The sequence below is a fragment of the Pseudorca crassidens genome, chromosome 3 (assembly GCF_039906515.1).
Source record: "Pseudorca crassidens isolate mPseCra1 chromosome 3, mPseCra1.hap1, whole genome shotgun sequence".
NCBI lineage: Eukaryota > Metazoa > Chordata > Mammalia > Artiodactyla > Delphinidae > Pseudorca > Pseudorca crassidens.
In genome coordinates, this window is record NC_090298.1 from 167928593 (window position 1) to 167943858 (window position 15266).

Here is a 15266-nt window from a genome sequence, read left to right on the forward strand (position 1 = left end):
TAAATTCCGGAGTGAAGTGATGACGGGGAGGGGAGGAGGGGTAACTTGGAAGGTCCCGGGTGTGCTGACAGTAGGATGAAGAAAGCCAGCCTCCTCTCTGTCCGGATCCGTCACGGAGGTCCTGCCCATCACCCATGGTCACTGGCCATCTCTGGGGATGGTGAGGGGGATGGGAAGTGCCCTGGCACCAAGGCAGCCCTGTCCTGTGCCGGGCTGTCACCAGGCTCAGACCCAGAAGATGCTGTCCGGGAAGAAGCTCCTGGCCCGTTCCTCGTCATCCCGCTCTGTCCCCCTCCCCCTTCCCCCTCTGCCGTGTGGGCAGCTCTGAAGACTCGGGCGGTAGGGAGGAGGGGATGAGCCAGGTCAGTGCCTTCTCCACCTGCCCAAGTGCAAAAGCTGGACACTGATGAAACTGCACCTGGGAACCTGGGGCGGGGGACCCTGGCCAGTGGAAGGCAGAGCTGGCAGCTGGCCAGGCAAAGGCGGACAGGACAGGCGGGCAGCCTAGGCGGCAGGGCCCTCATCCATCTGCTGGCTCCAAAGTATCTCGGGAGGATCATCGTGGGCAACACGCTAGGGGCTGGGAGGGGACTGCAAGGATGACTAAGACCCAGACTTTGTTTTCTCGAGGCAGACTGGCTGGTCCAGAAGCCACACGTGCACAGTTGTGTGATAGGAAGCAGGTCCGAGGCCACGGGCATGGAGAAGGGTGTGTGGCTGACGTGGAAATGCCGTGCGTAGCGAGGCTGTGGCCTTAGACCCGTGGGTCTCCCCGGGGATGATCCTGCCCCAGGGGATGCTGGGCGACGTCTGGGGACATCTGTGGTCATCACCACTGGGGGCTCCTGGCATCGAGGGGGTGGGGGCCAGGAGGCTGCTCCACAACCCACAGTGCCCAGGACGGCCCCCCACGGAGAACGATGGGCCCCAAAGGTCTCTAGTGCTGAGGCTAAAACACCCTGGCTTAGAGCAGCTCCTCTCAAACTTTAAGGCGCATACAAGGCTCCTGGGAATTGTGTGCAAATGAGGTTATAATTTATGAGCAGTTTCAGAAAAGGCGAAGCGGTGCCTCTCATCCCCAGCTGACTTTGCCCCAGAGGACGCTGGGTGATGTCTCAGCCATTTATGGTTGTCACAGCTGAGGAGGTGCTTCTGGCATCGAGTGGCTGGGGCCGGGGATGCTGCTCAGGACCCGACCGTGCCTAGGCCGGCCCCACACCCAAGAGTGTCGTGGCCCAGTGGCCTCTGTGCCGAGCTGGGGAAAGCGCGCGCTAGGGGCTGAGATGATTTGACGGGGGGCTGTAGCCGCTGCTCGCTGTGACACTTAGTCCCCTTTGAAGCCCTCGCTAACCGAGCCTCGGCACTTGGAGGGCCAGGTGCTCTCCAGCCTGGCCCTGCTCTGTGGGGTCCCGTCTGTCCCATCCTGGCAGGGGCCATCCTCAGTGCTCTCAGGGACACCAGCCCACCCTCCAGTGGCCTGCACGCCAGAATGGCTGCGCCTGCCTTGACCCCACGCTGGCCACCCTCATTCTACAAAGACGTTGACTTGCGGGGTGGAGGCGGCACAGCGCAGGGGCCTCCCTCAGGCCACCAGCCCCCTAGGGCCCAGTCTCAGAGCCTGGAGTGTTGAATTATGTTTGGGCTGAACTGGGGGAGCCGAGGGGTCAGGTGGCTGAAACCAGGGGAAGGGGCTTCCCTGGTGACACAGTGGTTAAGAACCCGCCTGCCAGTGCAGGGGACACGGGTTCGAGCCCTGGTCCGAAGGGGCTTCCCTGGTGGCACAGTGGTTAAGAATCCGCCTGCCAGTGCAGGGACACGGGTTCGAGCCCTGGTCCGGGAAGATCCCACATGCCGCGGAGCAACTAGGCCCGTGCGCCACAACTACTGAGCCTGCACTCTAGAGCCCGTGAGCCACAACTACTGAACCCGCGAGCCACGACTACTGAAGCCCGCGCGCCTAGAGCCCGTGCTCCGCAACAAGAGAAGCCACCGCAATGAGAAGCCCGCGCATCGCAACAAAGAGTAGCCCCCGCTCACCGCAACTACAGAAAGCCCACACACAGCAACGAAGACCTAACGCAGCCATAAATAAATGAATGAATGAATGAATGAATGTATTAAAAAAGAAAGAAAGAAACCAGGGGAAGCCTGGCGGTCCCCATGGAGCCACAGCAGAAGCACATCAGAGCAGAGGGCAGGACATGGTGGGTGCAGAAGGGGCGGCATGCCCCCGTGGAGAGGGGACTTAGGAAGAGGACAGAGGGGGGAGGTGGTGGAAATGAGACATCAGTCTCCAGGGGTGGGAGTGAAGGTAGGCACTGAGCATGCGCCGCCAGTCAGGGGCGGGACCCGGGCTTCTTTACCCACGCGGGCAACTGCTTGGGGGGAAAGACGACGGGAACGGTGACTGTCAGGGTCTTTTTCTGCAAGTTCCTTCCAGTTACTAAGAAGGTGAAGCACTTCACCTTCAGATAGGGAGCTGAAATACGCAGGCCCAACGTGGATTCACGTAATTCATTCACAGGAACAATGTCAGTCGATTCGTAGCTTCGGTAACTGAGCTAAATTGTAGAAACTTACAAAGCAGAACTCTGAGCCCGTGTTGCAGATATTATTTTGAGTTCTCTTTGGCATGGGGCCTGGGGAGCGATTTCTATGGAAAGGAAACATGGACCCCGCGCGGTACAGACAGTGAGAGACTCAGGGGGTCTTCATAAACTCATGCCTCCTGTTAAAGGAGGACCCTGTTCAGATCCAACTCTGCCACTTCATGCTGTGTGGCCTTGGACTCATGGCTTGACCTCTCTGAGCCTCAGTCTGTTTGTCGTTGTTTCTTAATTGAGGCTGATAAAGGAGTAGCTTCCTGAGAACTGCGATCACACAGGGAACGCGCTGTGCCGGAGTCTGGTGTGGCTGTCATCCCTTTTCTGTTCCACGAGGTCATATTTTATTTATAGAGCACCGGCTGGGATCCAGGCTCGGGGTGGGCACAACCAGTACATCATTCCACCCCTTTCTCGGATAAAGAAGCTGAGGCTTCGGCCACAGTCCCGGCAAGTGACACATGAAGAGTATTCAGCCTTTCTCCCTGATGGAGCTCGCAGGCTGGGGAGCGGGAAGGGGTCCAGGTGGCCGTTTCTTCCAAGCGCGGCGCGGAGCAGGGCTCTCAGGTAGCTAGGATGCACCGTCTTCAGGTCGGAGGGTCTGAGCTGCTGCGTGAGCGTGGAGGCCACACGTGTTCCACCGCTCAAGGACCCTTGACATCGTGTCCCGGACCCCCACCTCCGCATTTAGGCTTCCGATAGATAGCCGTCGATTTTGAGTACCCGTGCTGCCCTGAGGCAGATCCAGAGCTTGCAGCGCGAGCCCAAGGGGCAGGGACGGTCTAGGTCCCTGAGGGGGGCCCGGTGGAGCCCTGAGGACCAAGTTACCAGTTAGATGTGGCCACCAGGCCGAGAGAGATGCCCGATGGCTCCAACAGCCCAGGGGCTTAGGAAACGCAGAAGCAGCAGCCATCTGGGGGGAAGAAGCTCCCTTTTGGATTTGCTGAGGCACCGGAGCGGCGCCCAGGTCTGGGGGGCGTCTGGAAATGGGAACCTGGCGCCGGGGGGAGAGGACCAAGAGGGGCCGGACCAGGGCCCGAGAAGACACTATCAGAGGCAGGAGGAGACCAGAAACGAGGGGTCAGAATCCCAAGGTGCAGCCCAACCACCATGGAGAGGGTTGTGACGACCCTGAAAGCCGGCCCCGAAGCCCCCGACGTGAGGGTGCAGAGGGAGGCGGCCTCCCACCCTGGACCAGTGCCGAAACTAAGGCCTGGGGCCCTCGGTGTAGCCCCTCCCCACACCTAGAGCAGAGCTGCAGCCTCCTCTGTGAGGGGCCGGGGAGTGAACCTCCCGGCTTTGCCATCCACGCGGCTCTGCCGCTGTAGCAGGAAGGGCGTCATCAACAAGGAGTAACGGGGGCTTCCCCGGGCTTCCCCGGCGGTCCAGTGGTTAAGACTCCGCGCTTCCAGTGCAGGGGACGCGGGCCCGATCCCTGGTCCAGGAACTAAGATCCCACATGCCAAGCGGTGCAGCCAAAAAATTCTTTAAGAATTTTTTTAATTTCAAAAAATAAACAAGGAGTAATGGGAGCTGAGGAATAGAGGGGTAGAAACGTTGGGTCGGGATCCAGGGATCCTGGCCGGATGGAGGAGGACGTGGGCGGGGGAAGGGGGGGAGTGGAGGGCAGGGTGAGACCAAGAGCTGGGGTGGAGAAGCTGTGTCAGAAAGCGGGGCGACAGGGGGACAATTTCAGAGAGGAATCCCGGGATGAAGTTCTCTGTAGAGAAAAACCTGTATTTTGAGGGGTTTTTCCCCATATGCATGTGTGCAAATATGCAAACATAGGGGTCCCCCCCTTTTTTACTATGAAGATCACTTGTTTTCCTCTGCTGGGACCCTGGACCTAGTCAAGCTTCAGTTTAATAGAAACGTTATCTGAAGTAAGAAAAGGGCAACAGTGTCTTAGGAGTGTTTTGAGCCATTTTTTCTCACGTTAGCCTGTGCGGGGCGGGTGTGGACATGTGTATGCGTGTTTATGTATCTGTGTCCCCTATATGTTTCTGTGTGTGCATGTGTGTGTATTCGCAGGGTGGGGGGGTGTTGGTACATGTGTATGGGTGTGCATGTGTGTGCGTTGTGGGTACGTGTGTATATGTGTGTTTGTGTGTACGCGGGTGAGTGTACGACATTTCTCGGGCCCACTCTCCGGGGACAGATAAGAGGCCGATGTGCTGAACTTTGGGGTGCCCCCCACCCTGCCCAACCAGGGGAGAATTTCCATTTCCTGGAACCCAAGTCTTAACGGCGTTATTGAGTGATTACTAATAAGGTATGGAATCGGGGCGGGTGCCTGCCAGGGGCACATGTGCTGGGTGAAAGTGTCAGGGCAGCCTGGGTGGGGTTTTTCTTTAGAATTTTATTTATTTTTTTATACAGCAGGTTCTTATTCATTATCCATTTTAGACGTATTAGTGTATATATGTCAATCCCAATCTCCCAATTCATCCCACCACCACCACCACTCCCCCCCACTTTCCCCCCTTGGTGTCCATACGTTTGTTCTCTACATCTGTGGTTTTTTTAATTCACATTTTCCCCTGAATCTGTGACGTTGTCAGTGGCAACTAAAATCAGACCACATCCCGGACAAGGTAACCATACCTCAGTTTGGACAATTTTTACATTAATAGTCAAATCGTGTTGCTTTAAGAGGAAAGTAAGAGGGTGTTGCCGTGTTACAGTGCGGGGGAGGAAAGGTGGCTGTCCTTGGAGTTCAGAGGGGCCTGTCCCACTCGACCCCGAACCCTGGGACCATGGGACTGGCCGTGGACCTGGCCGCCTCCCACCCCCTGCATTGAGCTTAGAGCCCTCTGAGGGATAGTTCCAGGGCTTGGGTCTGATCTTCTCTCTGCTGGAGAAAGAGGGAAAGCTTGGCTTCCAACAAGAAAACAGGAACAGAAGCCCAGTTCTTACCAAAGAAAAAGGAATTTGAATTCTGAAGATACTTCATTCCAGAGGGACTCGGAGCCAGCTCTGATCCTTCAAAGTCCATGGCTGCAAAAGGAAAAAAAAACACAAAACTGAAAATTAGCTGAGGAATGCCAGGGCGTCCAGAAGGTTTAGGCCAAGAGGGAACAATGGGTCACCCTTGATGTGAGTTGAAATTATGACGATTGCAAAGAGTGGGTAGATTTTAAAGGGTCCAGTCGTTTTCCCCCCTCCTTCTGGCCGGATTGCAGCGATTTGGTGCCCAGGTCACCACAGTGCCCTCTTTGTCACTGTCCCCATTCTCAACTTGTCTGTGAGTCCATTGTACCCGAGCGCCGTTTGTCCAGCTCATTTCCCAGAGGCTGCATGTTCCCTGAGAACAGAGCTTCTCAAGCGGGGCGACCCTACCCCATACCCCAGAGATGCTCAGCAGTGCATCAGAGACTCAGGCTTGGGAGGTGCTCTTGGCATCTGGGGGCCAGGGATGCCATCAGCACCCATAGTGCCTGGGCCAGCCCCCCACAGAGAATGACCAGCCGATCGTCCACAGTGGGGACCCTGCATCCGTGCCTGCTGGGGGTGGTGCGTGGGAGTGTCCAAGAGAGAAAGGATGTGGTTTCCACCATCATGGAGGGTTAAAGGATCCACTTTTCGGCAAGGAGGAGACGGCCAGTTAGTCCTCCAAGCGTACGGGTCTCCTCTGGGTGCCTGGCGCTCAGCAGGGGCCACACGCCAGCAGGGACAGCAGAGAATCTAAACTCCATGTGGCTTGCTCCCTAGACCTGGCCTCAGACTGAAGGGGACCCAAAAGAAAAAAAGGGACCTGATTTTTCTGGTCCCCTTAATAACTGTGGGAATGTCAACACAAGCATCAGACCAGACCCCGGTGTTTGAAACAATTCATGCTCTTGAGAACATTCTGGACTTGTTCCTTCTTGTCCATAGGGAAGAAATGAATTGCTTTCTTGGGGGCCAATGAACCCAGGTGCCATCCAGATGCCACCAAGTACCAGCAGAACATGAACCGATGTCCCGAGGAGGCCGTGTGTCTCTCCGCAAAGTAAAAGTAAAAGGCCTGCGTCTCCCCAGAGCGGAAGTTAACGGGCCAATCAGAACGAAGGGAACTAGAAACCCGCCGGGCCGGCGCCCCGCTAATTACCCAGAGATGACATGCTGCTTCCTAAATATGGACCAGACCTATGCAAGGCAGGTGATCCCTCCCCTTGGCACGGGGAGGAACGGGGAATGGAAAGGAGATTGCTTCAGGTCATGGTGAGTCAGCGCTGGACCAGGAACCAGGCCCAGAAATTGCCCTCAGCTTTTTCTGCATTTCCTTTCCCGTCATTGCTGGTTACTAGGTAACCAGAGTATTCTCCCGTAAACAGAAGCCTCTTCCCTTTGTGCCCAGACAGCTTCATTCATGGAGGCCCTGATCCAGGGCCGCAGACCGCGGGTCTCTGCTTGGCCCCCTCACATACACTCAGGAACCCTCGCCCCTGCTCCTGCTGGTGGGTGTTTCTGGGCAGCGTCTCCAGAAGGTCAGCTGTGCCTTCTAAATGCCAGGCTGGCCCAGGAGGGGAGGTGACACCGTGGCCCTGTGCTTTTCCACTTTATTTCTCAAGTTTGCCCTTATCGTGGACCAGATGGCAAAGGAAATGTGCTCGGCTTATAAACAACACGCCGGGCGTGTCTCTGAGCACAAAGAGCTTTGGGCCAACCTGGCCAGGCTGGGCCGTGGGTCGTGTTCCAGGGAGCGGCCGCAGATAGAGTCAGAGAAAGAAGGCTCGGTCCCGGCCTGGGGAAGAAAAAACAGGAGAGAGGACAAGTGACTGTGATAGAACAAGCGGGGAAGACAGCAACGGAATGATTCCTATCACAAGTTCAAGTTCAAGTTCAGAGCAGAAGTGCAGCCGCCCAAGGTGATTGGGATCACCGAGGAGCCTGACCCAGCTGAACAGGGAAAAGCAGAGGACTTCATGTTGCGTGTGAAAGGAAAAGCAGAGGACTTCATGTTGCGTGTGGCTGCCGGTTGCCCTTGTCCTCACGGGCGGGCCACCTCCACGCTGCCCCAGGAGTCACCCTGATCCCGCCTCACACCTTCCAGAAGGACTCCCGAAACGACTGGTCTCCTCTTCAAGGGCTGCTAGCCCAGCAAACCAGCACATGTGGAGAAAGGCAGAAGCTTGCACTTATTCTTTGTGGCTGAAAGCTAATAGCCGGATGGGTTTTTTTGTTTAACTTTCTATTTTGGAAATTTCAAACATCAACAAAACCCACCCACAGGATAATGAACCCTGTGTAGTCACCACCCGCCTCTTACAGTTATCAGCATCCTGCATCTTGCACCACCTATACCAAAAACCACTCCCCATCCTCTGCTCGTTACTTAAGGTTTTTTAGGTTAAGGTTTACAGACCGGGAATTCCCTGGCAGTCCAGTGGGTAGGACTCAGTGCTTCCACTGCCAGGGGCCGGGTTCGATCCCTGGTCAGGGAATTAAGATCCCGAAAGCTGCACGGCGCGACCAAGAAAAAAAAAAAAAAAAGATGTACAGACAATAAATGTGAAAATCTTAGCTGTCCAGTTTTGACAGATGGATATTCCATGTAATGCACACCCTATCACATAGAGAACGTGACCATCCACCTCTCTCAAAGTTTCCCCCCATCCCTTCCTAAGTCAATCCCTGCACGCACACTCTTTCTGATTTTTTTTAACCTTGGGTTAATTAGCTTTGCCCGTCCTGTATTATGTGTATACTCTTTCGGATCCATCTTCTTTCACTCAGCGTAATGATTTTGAGACCTGTGTGTTACGTTTCTCAGTAGTTCATAATTTTCTGTCAATGAATAGTTGTTCCCCATCAGCTTTTTGGCTGTGGGTGTGGGTGTGTTTAATGGTTGGGGGATTACACTATGCGTCATTAACTTAACACAGTCTGAAGTTTCTCACCCATTCTTCTGCTAATGCATATTGGGGTTATTTCTCCTTTTTGTCAAGAAAACTGCTACGAACATGCTTATACAGGTTTTTTGAAGACATATGTTTCCATTTCTCTTGGATAAACATCCAGGAGAGGAATTCTGGGTTAAAGGGTAGGTTTGACTTGCTAGAAAACTGCCAAACCTTTTTTCCACTGTGGTGTATCATTTTACATCCCCACAAGTGTGTGAGAGTTACAATTTCTCCATGTGCTCACAACATTGGTCGTTGTCCGATATTTTTATTTTAGCCATTCTAGTGAGTGGCATCTCATTGCAGTTTTAGTTTGCATTTCCCTGGTGTCTATCGAGGTTGAGTACTATTTCATATCCTTTTGGGGCATCTGTATACCTTTATGAAGTGCCTATCCGAGTTTTTTTGCCCATTAGGTTGTCTTCTTATTATTGAGTTGTAGGAGATTTTTATATACTGTGGCTAAAAGCCCTTTTTATATACTGTGGATAAAAGCCCTTGTATTCCAGATACAAGTTATGCAAATATTTTCTCCCAGACTGTGGCTTACCAATTTGGGTTCTTAGTGAAATCCTTTAATGAGCAGAAGTTTTAAATTTTGATGAAATCTAATGTATCAAGTTTTTTCTTTTATGTTCATTACTTTCTGCACCCTGTCTAAGTAACCTTTGCTTACACCCCTGTTTTCTCGTAGTAGTTTTATAGTTTTAGCTTTTATGTGTAAGTCTGTGATCTAACTCAAAATCATTTTTGTGTATGGCATGAGGTAGGGATAGAGGTTCATTTGTTTTTTTCTTCCCATGTGGATATATCATTTGTTTAAGAGACTACCTTTCCTTGTTGAATTGCCTTGACACCTTTGTCAAAAATAACTGAGAAGGAAAAGAGCTGGGGCTTCATTAGAAAAAAAACAATTGACAACATAAGTATGGGTTATAGTGGTTATATATTGCTGGATTTGATTTATTATTTTTTGTTATGATTTTTGCCTATGTGCTCATGAGAGATATTGGTCTAAATACTTTCCTTGTAATATCTTTATCAAGTTTTGGTATCAGGGTTTTTGCTGACCTCATGAAATGAGTTGTGAAGTATTCCTTTCTCTATTTGCTGATGGAATTTGTGTGATAATTCCTTCTTCAGTGTTTGATATCATTCACCAGTGACACTGTTTGTGCCTAGAGTTTTTTTTTTTGTAGGAAGGTTTTCAATAATGTATTCAGTTTCCTTGTTAGGTGTATGACATGCATATTTCCTATTTCATCTTGTGTCAGTTTTGGTGTGTAGTGTTTGTTTGATCTAAATTACTGAATTTATTGGCTAAAGTTGTTCATAGTAGTTCCTTACTATCATTTTGATTTGTTTGTCGAGGTGTATCTCATTTCATTCCTGACATTGGCAATTTGTGTGTTTTTCTTTTCTCTTTCGTTCTTGTATAGGGAGTTTTCAATCTTTTCTTTTCTTTCTATGATTTTTTGTGTGTGTGTGTGGTACGCGGGCCTCTCACTGCTGTGGCCTCTCCCGTTGCAGAGCACAGGCCCTGGACGTGCAGGCTCAGCGGCCATGGCTCACGGGCCCAGCCGCTCCGCGGCATGTGGGATCCTCCCGGACCGGGGCACGAACCCGCGTCCCCTACATCAGCAGGCGGACTCCCAACCACTGCGCCACCAGGGAAGCCCCTCTATGATTTTTTTAAAGAGAAGTTTTAGGTTCACAGAAAAATTGAAAGGAAGGTACAGAAATTTCCTGTATATTCTCTGCTTTCACACATGCATAACCTGCCCTGTTATCAACATCGCTCACCAGATGGTACATTTGTTATAGTTGATAAACCTACACTAACAAGTCATTATCACCCGAAGTCCCTACTTTACACTAGGGTTCACTCTTGGTGTTGTACTTTCTATGGATTTGGACAAATGGATGGTATTGTACAGAGCATTTTCACTGCCCTGAGGATCCTCTGTGCTCCTATCCATTCCTCCTTCCACCAACTCCTGGCAACCACTGATCTTTTTGCTGTCTCCATGGTTTTTCCTTTTCCAGAATGTCACATAGTTGGAATCACACAGTATGTATGCATTTACTTTCACTTAGTACAATTAACCCTTGAACATCACAGGTTTGAACTGCATGGGTCCACTTATTTGTAGATTTTTTTCAATAAATGCATAGTACAGTACTGCACAATCTTTGGTTGGTTCAATTATGCAGAAATGTGGATACGGAGGGCCGACTGTGAAGTTATACTCAGATTTTTGACTGCACGTGGAGTGGCGGGTATCAGTGCCCTTAACCCCGAGTTGTTCGAGGGTCACTGTAATGTGTATTTATGTTTCCTTCATGTCTTTTCATAGCTTGATAGCTCATTTCTTTTTTGAAGAAATTTCAGTTTTGGGAGTTGCCTGGTGGCCCTATGGTTAGAATTCCAGGCTTTCCCTGCCATGGCCCGGGTTCAGTCCCTGGTCGGGGAAACAAGATCCTGCAAACTCTGCAGCATGAGCAAAAAAAAAAAAAAAAGTGGAAAGTAAAAAGAAGGAAACAATAAAGGAGAAATTAATGAAATTTTTAAAAACCTCTCCAAACAACAGAGAAAATGAACCAAAGCAAAATTTCCTCAAAACTGAAATTTCTTTTCTTTTTTTCTTAGTTCCCCCACCAGGGATTGAACCTGGACTCTGGCAGTGAAAGCACCAAGTCCTAACCACTGGACCACCAGGGAATTCCCCCTTCTTTTTACTTAATTTAAGTTTAATTTGCTTGTCTTTTTAGAGATTCCTAAGGTTGAAAACTTAATGATTAATTTTAAGCCTTTCTTTTAATATAAGTTTATAGAGCTAACCATTTCCCTCTAGGCGCTGCTTTACGTGCATCCCACAAACTTTGATATGTCATGTTTTCATTGTCATTTAGTTCAGAATATTTTAAATTTCTCTTGTGGTTTATTCTTTGACCTGTAGGTTATTTTAGAAGCATATTTTTTATTTTTAAAATATTTTGGCATTTTTCTGGATATCTTATTGATCTCTAATTGATTCCATTATGCTCAAAGTACATACATGCTCTGTATAATTTCATTCTTTTGAAATGTATTGAGACTTGCTTTATGTCCCAGAACATGACCCATCTCTGTGAATAGTTCATGTTCATTTGAGAAGAAAGTGCAGGTTTGGGTGCTTGTGTTCTATAAATGTTGATTAGCTCATTGTGATTGATAGTGTCACTCAGATATGCTATATCTTTTTTTTTTTTTTCTCTGCGGCACGCGGGCCTCCCACTGCCGTGGCCTCTCCCATCGCGGAGCACAGGCTCCGGACGCGCGGGCCCAGCCGCTCCGCGGCATGCGGGATCCTCCCGGACCGGGGCACGAACCCGTGTCCCCCGCATCGGCAGGCGGACTCTCAACCACCGCGCCACTAGGGAAGCCCAGATATGCTATATCTTTATTGGAACTTTTGTTTAGTTTCTGTCAAAATAACTGAGAGAAGGGTGTTTAAAATGTCCAACTATGATTACTTATTTATTGATTTTTCCTTTAGTTCTGTTTTGAAGTTGTATTACTAGGTGCACACACATCTGTAATGATTCTGTCATCCTGATAAATTGATAATTTTATTATGATGAAATGTTCATCATTATCTCTAGCAGTGTTCTTTGCCTTGAAGTCAATTTTGTCTGATCATTATAGCCAGTCTAACCTTCTTAACATTAGCATTTGCATGGCTTACCTTTTTCCATCCCATTATTTTCCACCTATGTATGCCTTTATATTTAAAGAGGGTTTCTTTAGACAGCATATAATGCAATCTTGTCTTTTATCCAGGCTGACCATGTCTGCCTTTTCATTCAAGTGTTCACTCTATTTACATGTAATGTAATTATTAATATGTCTGGATAGAGGAAACCCATTTTGCTATTTGTTTCATCTGCTTTTTGTTCTTCATTTCCTGCCTTCTTTGGGGATAATCAATTATGTTTAGTATTTCATTTTATTCCTCTAATTTTTTAGCTATGTCTTTTTGTATTTTTTAGAGGTTACTTCAGGGTTTACAATATGCATCTTTATCACAAACTAGGTAGAGTTTTTACTACATCATGTAAAATACAAGAACCTTGCATGTGTAATTCCATTTATCCTCCCATTCCTTTGTGCTATTATTGTTATATAGATTATATCTACATATATTATAAATCCCACAAGAGAATGTTATAAATTTAAAAAAATAGATATAGACATTTTAAAGAAATTAAGAGAAGGAAAGAAAACAATACAGTCTTTTACAATTACCCACATATTTATCATTTCAAGTGATCTTTATTCCTTCATATACATCCCAGTTTACCATCTGGTGTTATTTCCCTCCATCTTGAAGAACTTCCTTTTGCATTTCTTATAGTATAGGCAGCAAAATTTCTCAGGTTTTGTTTAGCATAAAGTGTCTTTATTTTCACCTTCCTTTTTTTTTTTTTTTTTTTTTGCGGTAGGTGGGCCTCTCACTGTTGTGGCCTCTCCCGTTGCGGAGCACAGGCTCCGGGCGTGCAGGCTCAGCCGCCATGGCTCACGGGCCCAGCCACTTCGCGGCATGTGGGATCTTCCCGGACCAGGGCACGAACCTGTGTCCCCTGCACCGGCAGGCGGACTCTCAACCCCTGTGCCACCAGGGAAGCCCTCACCTTTCTTTTAAGAATAGCATTGCTGGATATAGAATTCTGGGTTGACAAGATTTTTTTCCCCAACGCATTAAAGATGTCATTTCATTGTTTTCTGGTTGCCATTGTTACTGATGAGAAGTTGGTTATCATCCATGCTATTGTTCCCTTGAAATATAGTATGTAGTTTTCTCTTACTGCTTTAAAGATTATCTTTTTATTTTTTTATTTTAGCAGTTTAACCACGACACACCTAAGTTGATTTTCTTTGTATTTATCTTTCTTGGGGTTTGTTGAACTTCAGGGACCTGTAAGTTGATGTCTTGCACCAAATTTAAGAGGTGTTTGGCCATTCTTCAAATCTATCTTTTTTTTTCCTTTCCCATTCTCTCCTTTTCTTCTGGGATTTCAGTTACATGTATATTAGATTGCATGTTCTGTTTTTTGTGTTTTTTTCTTTAACTTTTTTTCTCTCAGTTCTTCAAATTGATTGATCTATCTTCAAGTTCAATGACTCTTCCTTCTGTCATCTCTAATCAGCTGTGAAGCATATCCAGTGAAATTTCCATTTTAGTTATTTTGCTTTACAGCTCCAGAATTTCTACTTGGTTCTTTTTTTAAATTTTCTCTTCTTCTGTTGAGATTCCCATACGTTCGTTCATTGTGCATATAACTTCCTTTAAATTCTTGAGCTTATTTTCAGTAGCTGCTTTATCTGCATCACCTGGATTATCCTGGTTTGGTTGTAATTGACTCCTTTTGTTTGTTTGTTTTCCTTGGGTATGAATCACCATTTCCTGTTTCTTCTCATAGCTCGTGGTCTTTCTTGGGTCCTGGACATCATGAATGATATGTTGGAGAGTCTCTGGATTCTGCTGTGTTTCCCCCGCTGGCATTTAACTTGGCTGGACTCAAACTCTGCCTCTCCTGCAGTGAGTAGCAGCTGAAATCTCCACATAGTTTTTTCATCTTTGAACTGCCAGTTTTTCTCCAAGACCCCCATGACTCCCCCACATGTGTGGCTTCTAGCCAGTTGGCTAAAGATTTGGGTGGACCTTATAGTCGAATTTGGGGGTTCACCTGCTGTGTGGCTCTGTTTATTCCCCCACACACACAACATTGTGAACTCTCTCCTCTGACACTTCAAGATGACCAGGCTGATGCTTTCTGCCACCCAAGCATTTGTGGACTGGGCTGTGCCACCAGCAAAAAGCCAGAGTCATCAACCAGTCTGACAGTGGTCTTTCAAGGGTGGACTCCCTGGCAGTGTCTGCCTGCTTTGGTCACCCCCTGGTGTCTTTAAATAGTTGCTTTAAAAAAAAAATACTTTGCCCAGATTTTGTAATTGTTATCTGCAGGAGGGTTAGTCCAACCAATCTGCTCCACCATTACTGAAAGTCAGTGCTCTTTTGTGTGCCTTTTTTTTTTTTTTTTTTTTTGCGGTACGCGGGCCTCTCACTGTTGTGGCCTCTTCCGTTGCGGAGCACAGGCTCCGGATGCGCAGGCTCAGAGGCCATGGCTCACGGGCCTAGCTGCTCCGTGGCATGTGGGATCTTCCCGGACCGGGGCACGAACCCGTGTCCCCTGCATCAGCAGGTGGACTCTCAACCATTGCGCCACCAGGGAAGCCCTGTATGGCTTTTAAAAAACATTTTTTGGGACTTCCCTGGTGGTCCAGTGGTTAAGACTTCCCCTTCCAACGCAGGGGGTATGGGTTTGATCCCTGGTCGGGGCTAAGATCCCACATGCCCCGCGGCCAAAAAACCGAAACATAAAACAGAAGCAACATTGTAACAAATCCAATAAAGACTTTAAAAATGGTCCACATCCAAAAAATCTTTTAAAAATACATATAAAAGCCTTTTTTTTTTTTCTGAGGTACGCGGGCCTCTCACTGTTGTGGTCTCTCCCGCTGCGGAGCACAGGCTCCGGACGTGCAGGCTCAGCGGCCATGGCTTATGGGCCCAGGCGCTCCGCGGCATGTGGGATCCTCCCGGACCGGGGCACGAACCCATGTCCCCTGCATCGGCAGGCGGACTCTCAACCACTGCGCCACCAGGGAAGCCCTAAAAGCCTTTTTTTTTTTAAACCTAAACTTTGATGTGCTCAGAACCCTTGATTAATGGAC

The 15266-nt window shown here is 48.8% G+C and overlaps 1 protein-coding gene across 5 annotated transcripts in view; it reads left to right on the forward strand.

Annotated features, from left to right (window-relative positions):
* The window catches only part of RFX2 (regulatory factor X2), a 99804-nt gene that overhangs the window by 34209 nt on the left and 50329 nt on the right, over positions 1-15266 (forward strand). Inside the window, exon 2 of one of the 5 annotated variants that reach the window (XM_067734049.1) lies at positions 13952-14070. The exons of 3 other annotated variants lie outside the window; for them this stretch is intronic. The gene's annotated coding sequence lies outside the window, so the exon portion shown is untranslated. Of the gene's footprint in view, positions 1-32; positions 363-13951; positions 14071-15266 lie in introns of those variants that run through there. One more of the 5 variants, XM_067734048.1, reaches the window with a different exon arrangement.